General features: G+C 48.0%; 2 protein-coding genes across 3 annotated transcripts in view; one reads left to right on the top strand and one right to left on the bottom strand.

The window, feature by feature from the left end:
• RNF168 (ring finger protein 168) overlaps positions 1-14,040 on the bottom strand; it is a 222,749-nt gene that overhangs the window by 92,655 nt on the left and 116,054 nt on the right. The window lies entirely within an intron of this gene.
• GK5 (glycerol kinase 5) overlaps positions 1-14,040 on the top strand; it is a 107,472-nt gene that overhangs the window by 3,140 nt on the left and 90,292 nt on the right. The gene's annotated exons all lie outside the window — the stretch shown is intronic.

The following is a 14,040-nucleotide window of genomic DNA, read 5'->3' on the forward strand; positions in this document are numbered from 1 at the left end:
ATGATGATTTGTCAACACATTTTTTTTTTTTTTTTTTGTTCCAATGTTTATGGAGGCTTTTAGGGGATGTGCGCACGTGTGCGTATTACATGCAGTTACGCTGCGTTCTGCACCGCAGCGTAACTGCATGCGTCCTGCGTCCTTTGCACAATCTATGGAGATTGTGCAGGAGCCGTGCGCACGTGGCATGTTAGAACGCAGCGATTTTGGCTGCATGCCGAATCGCTGCGTTCTAAGGAGTGACATGTCACTTCTTCCGTGCGCTCTGCATGCTGTCTATAGGGAGAGGCAGCATGCAGAGCGCACGAATCTGCCGGCACCATGCGCTTCAGAACACAGCTTTTCAGCTGCGCTCTGAAGCGCACATTTTCGGTGCGGTGCAGAGCGCACACGTGCGCACAAAGCCTTACTCTGTAAAGTTTAGTGTCCACGTCAACCTCTCGAGGGACTAATTAACCGGATGAAACATCAACAGATGAAAAAACGAGTATTGGGAGGTCCTGGGACTTCTTCACTCCTGTAACAATCCATGATCCATCGCTGTGGACTGGCAGTGGTGGCGGCCCCCATATGTAATGAAACAACTCATGATCCATTAGGCTGTGTGCGCACGTGTGCATTTTTCATGTGTTTCAGCAGCATTTTAAACTGCAGCGTAAACGCGTGCGTTCTGCGTCCCCAGCAAAGACTGAGAATTTTGCAAAACCCATGCGTACGTTGCGTTTTAGAACGCAGCGTTTTGCATGCTGAAATTTTTTGCCACAACGCTGCGTGCTAAAAAGCAACATGTCACTTCTTTTGTGCATTTTGGATGTTTTTCCACTGTCTATGGCAGAGCAAGCATCCAGAACGCATGAATTCTGCATCCATTCTGCAATCCTTTTCAGCTGCGTTTTGAAATGCTCATGCAGTGACAAAACGCTGCGGAATATTTGTCACGGCAGAAGGCAGACATGCGCACATAGCCTTAGGCTGGTTTTACAAATCAGTTTTTTGCCATCAGGCACAATCCGGCAAAAACCTAAAAAAACAGATCCGGCTTCTGTTGCCGCCGGATCTGTTTTTTCCCCCATAGACTTCTATTAGTGCCGGATTGTGCCGGATGGCCTTGTGTTCCATCTGGCTTTTCACAAGGCCACTTTGCCACGCAAAATTCGTTTTTTTTTACCGCATTACGCCGGATTCGGTGTCTATAGGCTTCCATTGTAAAACACGCCGTACGAATGTTGAGGGAAACGTTTTTGTCTCCGCCGTACGGCGTGTTTTACAATGGAAGCCTATAGACACCGAATCCGGCGTAATGCGGTAAAAAAAAACGAATACGGCCGCTGGATCCGTTTTTTGAACTGAACATGCTCAGTATCACAATGGATCCGTCAAAAAACTGAGGGAACTGATGGAAAACACGTTTTTTCGTCGCATCAGTTTTTTTCGCCGGATCGTGCCTGATGTAAAAAAACTTGTGTGATAGCAGCCTTAGTGTAGACTGGCAGTGGCGGCGGCCTCCATCACCACTGAAACAATTCATGATCAATCAGTGCGGATGGCAGTGGTGGTGACTTCCATTAGTAATGAAACCACTCATGGTCCATCAGCGTGGACTGGCAGTGGTGGCGGCCCCCATAAATAATGAACATATGGCGCTATCATTGCGTGAAAAAAAATTGTGATATTGAGAAAAGATTGCCAAGGTACAGTATAACCGTGCAGTAAACGAGCTGTCAGAATCCATCAGCATCGCTGTATCCTCAGTGAGCCTCATTATTCCGAATAAGCGGCCGCTCGTCATGATAGTAGTAGACACCGATGTTATCTGATACTTTTACATTTATGTGCATGACAGTCAGACATCTGATCTGTGTGTGTCTGGATATTGTATTGCAGACAATGGGAAATTCCCAATTTTTTTTTTTTCTACCGAGGGGAGATAAACTAAAAATTCTGGCATAAATTGTTACAAAAAATGTTTACAGGCATAATGCAAGACTGGAGCCCTTTGTTTCTCCCCATATCTCTGCTCTTTGCAACCGATGACTTGTTAGGTGTTTAGGGACTACAAGTCTCAGCATAGCATACATACAGGTTCTCGACCTGCTGGCTCCATCTTGTAACAGGAATGACACTGCTCTGCTGGCGATACATATATGTTCTGCCTATCAGCGCAAGTCCCAGCTGTTGGACCCCCACCGATCAGTGGCTTATCACCTGTCCTGATCAGTGGGAGTCCACCTTTTGAAGTGGGTAACTGATGTCTGTCCTCAGTACTGTATATAATAGATATTGTAGTGAACTGAAAACTCCTGCCTTTCCAGCATTGTGGGCCAATAAGTGACATCATTATTTGAAAAAAAAATTTTTTTAGAGGGCACTAAGGCAATATAAATGGGAACCTCCAAATGCACACCTGAAAGCAGCAACAATGAAAAGGAGAAAAGGGTGGTGTGCTAATGAGGAGATCACCAAAACAATAATGGCAATAAATATTCAAAAGTTTATTGTAGGAAAAACACCAACAGTTTAAAAACATCTAAAAACATGAAGTACAATAAACATCAGAGGTTTGCTATAATAAAGCATAAGCCTCTGAGAAGTGTCCACCTCAGAGATTTTAGACCATGTACTGCAACCAACACCAATGAAGCATAATCATATAGCATGCAAAAAAACCCAAAATCAGCAAAGATATAAGTGTGAGTCCTAAAGACAAATGGCTAATACATTAATATGTAAAAATCAATATGCAAAAATGCCCAAATACATATATTAGTCCAATCAACCATAGGATAGGGCATGGAAAAGCTTGTAAGATGGAATAAAGCAGGTTTACATATAAGTAAATATATACAACGCCATAATCTTTACCAGAATCACAGTGATGGAAAAAGAAGCATGCAAAATAATTCCCATTAAGGCAAACCGAGCAATGGTGAAAAAGCAGTCCTGGAGGAGGTGGAGACCTAAAGCAACCCCCCCCCCCACTTATATCTCTGCTGTCTTTTTTGTTTTTTTTTGCATGCTATATGATTATGCTTCATTGGTGTTATTGGTTGCAGTACATGGTCTAAAATCTCTGAGGTGGACACTTCTCAGAGGCTTATGCTTTATTATAGCAAACCTCTGATGTTTATTGTACTTCATGTTTTTAGATGTTTTTAAACTATGTTGGTGTTTTTCCTACAATAAACTTTTGAATATTTATTGCCATTATTGTTTTGGTGATCTCCTCATTAGCACACCACCCTTTTCTCCTTTTCATTGTTAATAAGTGACATCATGCCTCGTTGGTAGTGATGAGTGAGCGCTACCATGCTTGGGACTTGTTACGACCAGGTCGGATGGGCACGACTCAAGTACACGAGTATAATGGAAGTCAATGGGGAACCAGAGCATTTTTCCAGAAAGATTGCCACGAAAAATGCTCAAGTTCCCCATTGACTTCTATTATACTTGGTACATGAGTCACACCCACCGAGCGTCCAACTACTCGTTATGAGCCCCAAGCATTGTAGCAATAGCTCCTCAGTAGTTGTTACGAGACCCAAGCATGGTAGTGCTCTCTCATCACTAGTCCCGAGCATGGTAGCGGTCGCTCATCACTAGATGTTACGAGGCCCAAGTGTGGTACTGCTTGCTCATCACTACGGTAGTTGTTACGAGACCAGAGCGTGGTAGTGCTCGCTCATCACTACCATCGTAATGAGCACCCGAGCATGGAAGCACTCGCTCTTCACTAGTTGTTACGAGGCCCGACTGTGGTAGCGTTCGCTCATCACTAGTTACAAGTCCCGAGTATGGTAGTGCTCGCTCATCACTAGTTACGAGTCCAGAGCACCTGAGTATGGTATCACTCATTCATCACCAGTTACGACTCCCGAGCATGGTAGGGGTTGCTAATCACTACGGGCGGCACGGTGGCTCAGTGGTTAGCACTGCAGTCTTGCAGCGCTGGGGTCCTGGGTTCAAATCCCACCAAGGACACCATCTGCAAGGAGTTTGTATGTTCTCCCCGTGTTTGCGTGGGTTTCCTCCGGGTTCTCCGGTTTCCTCCCACACTCCAAAAACATACAGATAGGGACTCTAGATTGTGAGCCCCAATGGGGACAGTATTGCCAATGTATGTAAAGCGCTATGGAATTAATAGCGCTATATAAATGAATAAAATTATTATTATTATTATTATTACCATAATTATGAGCACCCAAGCATGGAAGTGCTCGCTGATCACTAGTTAGGAGGCCTGACCATGGTAGCGCTCGTTCATCACTAATAATGAACACCTGAGCTTGGAAGTCCTCGCTCATCACTAGTCGTTACGAGGCCTGAGCATTGTGGCACTCGCTCATCACTAGTTACGAGTCCTGAGCTTGGTAGCGCTCGCCCATCACTACTCGTTGGCTCTCCAGCACAGGTTACGTCTGTATAGATTACACTATAATATGAAGTTTAATTTTCTAGGTGCGTTACACAATGAAACAAAATCCTCAAAAACCACCCTGACAGGTGTGAGCTTGTCAGACAAGTTCCAAACGCCCTCGCTGAGGATTTTTATACTAAAGAATGTTGTACCTACTGTATTGAGCCACATTTAGTATTTGGTGAGTTTTTTTACCTCAAGATCTGAAACCCAAAACCAGGAGTGGGTGATAAATCCAGATGTGGTGATGTGTTTCTATTCTACTTTTCCTCTGATCACTCCTTGTTTTAGCTACAAATACTGAGGTAAAAACTTCACCAAATACTCAGCGTGTGCACGTGGCCTTAGAGTGAGATAGAATATCCATAACAAGAGCTTAGTCCCAGTGTCCTCTGCATCTTAAAGATCATCAGTCACTTGCAATAATATGTAATTTTCCCTACCTCGTTCCTTTGAATCAGGCGTCTTTCTTTTGCCCCTGCACCTCTCCATTCCTAATGTATGGCCCCCTCGTCTTTTTGTAAATCTCGTCTTTTAAGCCAATTGGGAGTGGTTCTCAATAAGACTGCCATAGAGAAGAGCTGATGTGCACGCCACTTGGCTAATAGGACAGGATTTGTATACAGGGGAAAAAGAGGTCCATATTTCCAGGAAAAGAGAGGCATGGGAAGAAAAGAAAAGCAATGTCAGATTCAGGAGAACAGCGGCATTTACACCAGGAAAAACAATTAGATATTTATGGCAAGTGTTCGGTTCTTCTTAAAGGGAACCTGTCAGGTGCAATATGCACCCAGAACCACGAGCAGTTCTGTGTATATTACTAATCCCTGCCTAACCGTCCCTGTATACACTAGCATAGATAAAGGGATCTTTAGAAAAAGTATTTCTAAAGCTCCATTACCGTATGCTAATGAGCGAGGGAACTAGTCCCATGGGCGTTAGTTCCCCGGCCAATCGCCCCTCATTAGCCTGTTAGTACACCCTTGTGGGCGTGTTATCATGCTAATAAATATGCGGCGTCACAGGATGATCGCACTCATCTCTCCGCCACCATCGTGTCCGACAGGGGATTTTGACTCAGTGCGCATGACCCCAGAGTTTGGGTCATGCGCACTATGAAGCCGGGTGTACGTGTCCTGGCTTCAAACTGAAGTAGTGCATGACCGAATGTCCAGGGTCATGCGCACTGAGCCAAAATCCAGCAATGGCGGCAGAAAGGTGAGTGAGATCATCCTGTGATGCTGCTTATTCATTAGCATTATAGGACGCCCACAGGGACGTAATAATATGCTAATGAGGGGTGACTGGCCGGGGAACTAACGCCCAGGGGACTAGACCCCTCGCTCATTAGCATACGATAATAGATCCTTATAAATACTTTTTCTATAGATCCCTTTATCTATGCTAGTGTATAGAGGGATGGTTAGGCAGGGATTAGCAGTATGCACCCAGAGCTGCTCGTGTTTCTGGGTGCATATTGCACCTGACAGGTTTCCTTAAGGGTCATCATCTTATGAGTAAATCCTCAGCATTGAATTGTTTCTGGGAATTTTTACCACAGATTTTTCCTTTTTTCCAGGCCTCAATTCATTTTTGAGGGTTTTTTCGCCTTTTTTCGTCTAGTTTTGTGTGTTTCGGGCCTTTTTTAGTTTGCGCTTAATTCATTACTCTATTTGCCACTTTTTTTTTTCTTCGTCGCTCTATTGGGAGACCCAGACGATTGGGTGTATAGCACTGCCTCCGGAGGTCACACAAAGCAATTACACTAAAAAGTGTAAGGCCCCTCCCCTTCTGGCTATACACCCCCAGTGGGATCACTGGCTCACCAGTTTTCTGCTTTGTGCGAAGGAGGTCAGACATCCACGCATAGCTCCACTGTTTGTAGTCAGCAGTAGCTGCTGGCTATATTGGATGGAAGAAAAGAGGGCCCATATGGGGCCCCCAGCATGCTCCCTTCTCACCCACGGTGGTGCTTGTAAGGTTGAGGTACCTATTGCTGGTACAGAGGCTGGAGCCCACATGCTGTTTTCCTTCCACATCCCCGGGAGGGCTCTGTGGAAGTGGGATCTTGCCGGCCCCCAAGCCCTGGGGCCGGGCTCCATCCACAGACCCATAGAACCTGCTGGATTTGGAGCGGGAGTGCCGTTCAGGGACAAGGCCCTGCAACTTTCAGGTACTCTGTGTCCCCGGCAGGCACGGACACTCTCAGGCTTGCTGAGCGTTATAGTGCGCCGGGGACAGTAGCGCTGTGCGCCGGGGTTAGGTCACTGCAGCTTTGCTGAGTGACGTTTCATGTTGGGAACTACTGCGCCGACCGCTCCTGGAGCGGCGGCGCAGCTGCGACTTGTAGTGCGCCGGGGACTTTGCGCCGACCGCGCTTTTACGGCGGCGGCGCTTCTAACTTTAGCCCCCGGCTTCTGCGGCCTAGTGCCGCTTCGTTCCCGCCCCCACCCTGTCAATCAGGGTAGGGGAGAGACGCTGCTCAATTAACAGTGCCGAGGGCTGGAGCTTTATTTACATGCTCCAGCCCTCTCACTAGGCACAGGGGGAAGCAGACTTCCCGCTCTTCGTCGGTGTACGCCCAGGGCCCGCCCCTCCTCTCCACAAGGACGCCGGCAGCCATTACACATGCGGCTGGCTGGGGAAAGGCAGCAGGCTCTGGGAGACCCAGACTAGAGGGATTTCTGGCGTCCACACACCGCTCCTAAGCGGGTGGTAAGCAGCACAGTAGTGCTGGCCCCTCTAGTGCCTCAGTGTTATATTAGTGTACTTTGTTCTTGGTACCATATACATATATATATTTATATAGTGCACTGTAAGGTCGCTTCTTGGCTGGACACCCTGTACTGCTCTGAGGAGGCAGCAACATGTCATCCGCAAAACGCAAGGGTGCCAAGGCACAGGCTGTGTACACTGTTTGTACTGCATGTGGGGCTGATCTACCGGCAGGCTCCAAAGACTCACATTGTATGCAATGTTCAGTCCCAGTGGCACTCCGTCAGCCAGAGCCTAATGTGGTGGTAGCCCAGGCAGAGACGCCTGTGAACCCTGCCCCGGTGACGGGGACAGACTTTGCAGTTTTTGCTGACAAAATGTCTGTGACTATGTTAAAAATACTGGAGACCTTGCAGTCCAGGCCAGTTACTCAGACCATGGACACTGCTGTGTCTATGCTCTCCGGTCCCCCTCAGTTGGAACTAATCCGTACTTCAAGGGGGTCTCAAGCATCACAGGCTGAAGTCTCTGACTCAGATGACAGTCCCAGGCAGCCTAAGCGAGCTCGCTGGGAAAGACCCTCCACATCTTCACACTGTTCAGGGTCTCAGCGACAAGAGTCTCTCTGTGATGACACTGAGGACGGTGACCAGGAGTCTAATCCTGAGGCCCCTCTCAATCTGGATGCCCCTGATGGTGACGCCATGGTTAATGACCTTATATCGGCAATTAATAGGCTGTTGGATATTTCTCCCCCAGCCCCTTCTGCAGAGGAGGCAGCTGCACAGCAGGAGAAGTTCCATTTCCTATATCCCAAGCGTAAATTAAGTGCTTTTTTGGACCACTCTGACTTCAGAGAATCGATCCAGAAACACGACGCTCATCCAGACAAGCGTTTCTCTAAACGTTCTAAGGATACCCGTTATCCTTTTCCCTCTGAGGTGGCCAAACGCTGGACCCAGTGTCCAAAGGTGGATCCCCCAATTTCCAAGCTTGCGGCTAGATCCATAGTCGCAGTAGAGGATGGCACTTCACTTAAAGATGCCAACGACAGACAGATGGACCTTTGGTTGAAATCTGTCTATGAATCTATCGGCGCGTCGTTTGCTCCAGCATTCGCGGCCGTGTGGGCACTCCAAGCTATTTCAGCTGGTTTAGCACAGGTGGATGCTTTCATACATCCAGCAGTGCCGCAAGTGGCGTCCCTAACTTCGCAAATGTCTGCGTTTGCGACCTATGCTATCAATGCTGTCCTAGAATCTACGAGCCGTACCGCTATGGCGTCCGCCAATTCTGTGGTTTTGCGCAGAGCCTTGTGGTTAAAGGACTGGAAAGCAGATGCTGGTTCCAAAAAATGCTTAACCAGCTTGCCATTATCTAGAGACAGACTGTTTGGTGAGCCATTGGCTGAAATCATAAAACAGTCCAAGGGTAAGGACTCTTCCTTACCACAGCCCAGAGCAAGTAAACCTCAACAGAAAAAGTGGCAGTCGAGGTTTCGGTCCTTTCGAGGCTCGGGCAAGGCCCAATTCTCCTCGTCCAAAAGGACTCAGAAAGAACAAGGGAGCTCAGATTCCTGGCGGGCTCACTCACGCCCCAGGAAAACAAATGGAGGAACCGCTTCCAAAGCGGCTACCTCATGACTTTCGGCCTCCTCCCTCCGCATCCTCGGTCGGTGGCAGGCTCTCCCGCCTTTGCGACATTTGGCTGTCACAGGTCAAAGACCGGTGGGTAACAGACATTCTGTCTCGCGGGTACAGAATCGAGTTCAGTTCTCGGTTTCCACTTCGGTTCTTCAGAACCTCCCCACACCCCAACCGAGCAGATGCCCTGCTGCAGGCGGTGGACTCTCTAAGAGCAGAAGAAGTCGTGATCCCTGTCCCCCCTCACGAACGGGGGCGAGGATTTTACTCCAATCTCTTTGTGGTTCCAAAAAAGGACGGCTCCTTCCGTCCTGTTCTGGACCAAAAACTGCTCAACAAGCATGTGAACGCCAGGCGGTTCCGGATGGAATCCCTCCGCTTCGTGATAGGAGACGACCATCTTCAGTTCGTAGCTCTGCCATTTGGTCTGGCGACAGCCCCTCGGGTGTTCACCAAGATCATGGCGGCAGTGGTAGCAGTCTTGCACTCTCACGGACACTCTGTGATCCCTTACTTGGACGATCTACTGGTCAAGGCACCCTCTCAAGAGGCATGCCAACTCAGCCTGAATGTTGCACTGGAGACTCTCCAGGCGTTCGGGTGGATCATCCACTTCCCAAAGTCAGATCTGTCACCGACCCAATCACTAACGTATCTTGGCATGGAGTTTCATACTCTATCAGCGATAGTGAAGCTTCCGCTGGACAAGCAGCGGTCTCTACAGACTGGGGTGCAGGCTCTCCTTCAAAGTCAGCCGCACTCCTTAAGACGCCTCATGCACTTCCTCGGGAAGATGGTGGCGGCAATAGAGGCGGTTCCGTTTGCGCAGTTTCATCTGCATCCACTTCAATGGGACATTCTCCGCCAATGGGACGGGAAGTCAACATCCCTGGACAGGAAAGTCTCCCTTTCCCAGACGGCCAAGGACTCTCTGCAGTGGTGGCTTCTTCCCACCTCATTATCACAGGGAAGATCCTTCCTGCCACCGTCTTGGGCGGTGGTCACGACAGAGGCGAGTCTGTCAGGGTGGGGAGCAGTCTTTCTCCACCACAGGGCTCAGGGTATGTGGTCTCAGCAGGAGTCCACCCTTCAGATCAATGTTCTGGAAATCAGAGCAGTGTATCTTGCCCTACTAGCCTTCCAGCAGTGGCTGGAAGGAAGGCAGATCCGAATTCAGTCGGACAACTCCACAGCGGTGGCATACATCAACCACCAAGGGGGGACACGCAGTCGGCAAGCCTTCCAGGAAGTCCGGCGGATTCTGATGTGGGTGGAAGCCACGGCCTCCACCATATCCGCGGTTCACATCCCCGGCGTAGAAAACTGGGAAGCAGACTTCCTCAGTCGCCAGGGCAGGGACGCAGGGGAATGGTCCCTTCACCCAGACGTGTTTCAGGAAGTCTGTCGCCGCTGGGGGGTGCCGGACGTCGACCTAATGGCGTCACGGCACAACAACATCTCGCGATCAAAGAGCGCTGGCGGCAGACGCCCTAGTGCAAGATTGGTCGCAGTTCCGGCTCCCTTATGTGTTTCCACCTCTGGCACTCTTGCCCAGAGTGCTACGCAAGATCAGATCCGATTGCAGCCGCGTCATACTTGTCGCCCCAGACTGGCCGAGGAGGGCGTGGTATCCGGATCTGTGGCAGCGCACGGTTGGCCAACCGTGGGCACTCCCACACCGACCAGACTTACTGTCCCAAGGGCCGTTTTTCCATCGGAATTCTGCGGCCCTGAACCTGACTGTGTGGCCATTGAGCCCTGGATCCTAACGTCTTCAGGATTGTCCCAAGGTGTCGTTGCCACCATGAGACAGGCTAGGAAGCCCACGTCCGCTAAGATCTACCACAGAACGTGGAGGATATTTTTATCCTGGTGCTCTGCTCAGGGAGTGTCTCCCTGGCCATTTGCATTGCCTACCTTTCTTTCTTTCCTGCAATCTGGGTTAGAAAAAGGTTTGTCGCTCGGCTCCCTTAAAGGTCAGGTCTCGGCGCTATCCGTCTTTTTTCAGAGGCGTTTGGCACGCCTTCCTAAGGTGCGCACGTTCCTACAGGGGGTTTGCCATATCGTACCCCCGTACAAGCGGCCGTTAGATCCATGGGATCTGAACAGGGTACTAGTTGCCCTCCAGAAGCCGCCCTTCGAGCCTCTGAAGGAGGTTTCACTTTCTAGACTATCACAGAAAGTGGCTTTTCTGGTAGCGATCACATCTCTTCGGAGAGTGTCTGAGCTGGCAGCACTATCATCCAAGGCTCCCTTCCTGGTCTTCCACCAGGACAAGGTTGTGCTGCCTCTTTTCATCTTAATCAGGATATCTCTTTGCCTTCGTTTTGTCCTCATGCAGTTCATCGGTATGAGAAGGATTTACATTTGTTAGATCTGGTGAGAGCACTCAGAATCTACATTTCCCGCACGGCGCCCTTGCGCCGTTCGGATGCACTCTTTGTCCTTGTCGCTGGTAAGCGCAAAGGGTCGCAGGCTTCTAAAGCCACCCTGGCTCGATGGATCAAAGAACCAATTCTTGAAGCCTACCGTTCTGCTGGGCTTCCAGTTCCATCAGGGCTGAAGGCCCATTCTACCAGAGCCGTGGGTGCGTCCTGGACATTACGGCACCAGGCTACGGCTCAACAGGTGTGCCAGGCAGCTACCTGGTCGAGTCTGCACACTTTCACCAAACATTATCAGGTGCATACCTATGCTTCGGCGGACGCCAGCCTAGGTAGAAGAGTCCTGCAGGCGGCAGTTGCCTCCCCGTAGGGGAGGGCTGTCTTGCAGCTCTAACATGAGGTATTTCTTTACCCACCCAGGGACAGCTTTTGGACGTCCCAATCGTCTGGGTCTCCCAATAGAGCGACGAAGAAGAAGGGAATTTTGTTACTTACCGTAAATTCCTTTTCTTCTAGCTCTTATTGGGAGACCCAGCACCCGCCCTGTTGTCCTTCGGGATTGTTGGTTTGTTTGCGGGTACACATGTTGTTCATGTTGAACGGTTTTCAGTTCTCCGATGTTACTCGGAGAGAATTTGTTTAAACCAGTTATTGGCTTTCCTCCTTCTTGCTTTTGCACTAAAACTGGTGAGCCAGTGATCCCACTGGGGGTGTATAGCCAGAAGGGGAGGGGCCTTACACTTTTTAGTGTAATTGCTTTGTGTGACCTCCGGAGGCAGTGCTATACACCCAATCGTCTGGGTCTCCCAATAAGAGCTAGAAGAAAAGGAATTTACGGTAAGTAACAAAATTCCCTTCTTTTTAACCGTTTTCAATATGCTTGCCTTTTTTCTTTATTATTATTATTATTTTTTTTTGCTTTGTGGATGTTTTGACAGATTCATCAATTGCATATATAAAAAAGTCACAACATTTAGCGCAGCTCCAGTCTCTCCCCTGGTGCATTCTTTTTTATCCACCAGTATATTGGCACAATTTTTGCAATAGTTTGTTAAAAAGTCACACAAACAGTTCAAGACCAAAAAAAAAAAATAAAATTGCGCCAAATTCATGCACCATTTTGAAGAATTTGCTGCTAGGAAAGCGACTTGGGGGGACTGAACTATTGTTTGGTCGACGGCCATCTAATATGGAGGGTTATCACTTATCAGACGGATAAATTAGAACATGCTCATATCAAATCAAAAGGGATTTTTGATGGCCTTTCCCTAGGATTGGCCATCAATATGTAATTGGTGGTGGTCCACAACCCACTCTCCGGGATGAAGGGACCACAAGAATTAAATTATCCTCCTCCTGGTACACCGGCCGGGTTCTAATGTTATAGATCCCTTTCTGCTATAATTTACCACAGGAGTCTAGAAAATATGTAGTAATAGGTTGGAAGTGCGAATAGTAATCACTTTTCCAACCACTTTCCACATGCATTGTGATGCCCTGAAGTAGTCCCTATACCGGTAGTAATACAAAGCTGATTGACTCCACACCCTTCTTTTGGTCACCCCATGGTCCAAGGAATAGTGCTGAGGAACAAGAGGGCAGGGTAATAAAATCACAGATAAGATACAGACTGGACTCTGCTCCTATCTTACTATTCTCCCAGCAGCGATAATGGGACCAGCGCAGTCACTGGCTACAGATAATATATTCGCTTTGATTTGATGTCGCTGAACCTCGCTGAAGACAGAACCGCTTTCCTCATACCTGATATTTCTGATTAAAAAAAGCAATGTGTATGTGTATGTGTGTGTGTGTGTATGTATGTATGTGTGTATACATATATATATATATATATATATATATATATATATATATATATATTAATTATGCACACATTCGTTTTTTTCATGGTTCTGGGTTCATATTGGACCAGACAGGTTCCCTATAAATTTAATGTATTATATATATATATAATACATTAAATTTATAGGGAACCTGTCTGGTCCAATATGAACCCAGAACCGTGAACAGTTCTGGGTGTATATTACTATTCCCTGTCTAACCGTCCCTGTATACACTAGTATAGATAAAGGGATCTTTAGATAAAGTATTTCTAAAGATCGTTTATTATATGGTAATGAGCGAGGGGACCCGTCCCAAGTGCGTTGCTTCCCTTTCTAGTTGGTTCCATTAGCATGTTAGTACACCCCTGTGGGCATGCTATCATGCTAATGAATACGCAGCGTCACAGTATGATCTCATTCACCTCTCTGCCGCCATCATGTCAGACGGGATTTCGGCTCAGTGCGCATGACCCCGGAGTTTTAGTCCTGTGCACTATGAAGCCGGGTGTACGCATCCTGACTTAAAACTGAAGTAGTGCGCATGACCGAAGGACCGGGATCATACGCACTAAGCCGAAATCCAGCGGCAGAGAGAGGAGTGAGATCGTCCTGTGACGCTGCACATTTATTTGCATGTTAGTACGTCCCTGTGGATGTGCTAACATGCTAATGGAGCCAACCAGCAAGGGAAGCAACGCACTTGGGACTAGTCCCTGCACTCATTAGCATACGATAAAAGATCTTTAGAAATACTTTTTCTAAAGATCCCTTTATCTACACTACTAGATACAGGGACAGTTAGGCAGGGATTAGCAATATACATCTAGAGCTGCTGGTGGTTCTGGGTGCATATTGGACCTGACAGGTTCCCTTTAAGTGGCACACAGACCAAACACTGATGAATCTCTGATCTAAAACACTGGTGAAAATTGGTATCCACATGTCTTGGGGGGGGGGGAAAGAGACCCCCGAGTGAGGCAGAGTATATTGCCCCAAAATTTAGTTTTAGGCCTCATTTCTGTTTCTGGCTGTGGGTGGTT

The sequence above is a fragment of the Anomaloglossus baeobatrachus genome, chromosome 3 (assembly GCF_048569485.1).
Source record: "Anomaloglossus baeobatrachus isolate aAnoBae1 chromosome 3, aAnoBae1.hap1, whole genome shotgun sequence".
Taxonomy (NCBI): domain Eukaryota; kingdom Metazoa; phylum Chordata; class Amphibia; order Anura; family Aromobatidae; genus Anomaloglossus; species Anomaloglossus baeobatrachus.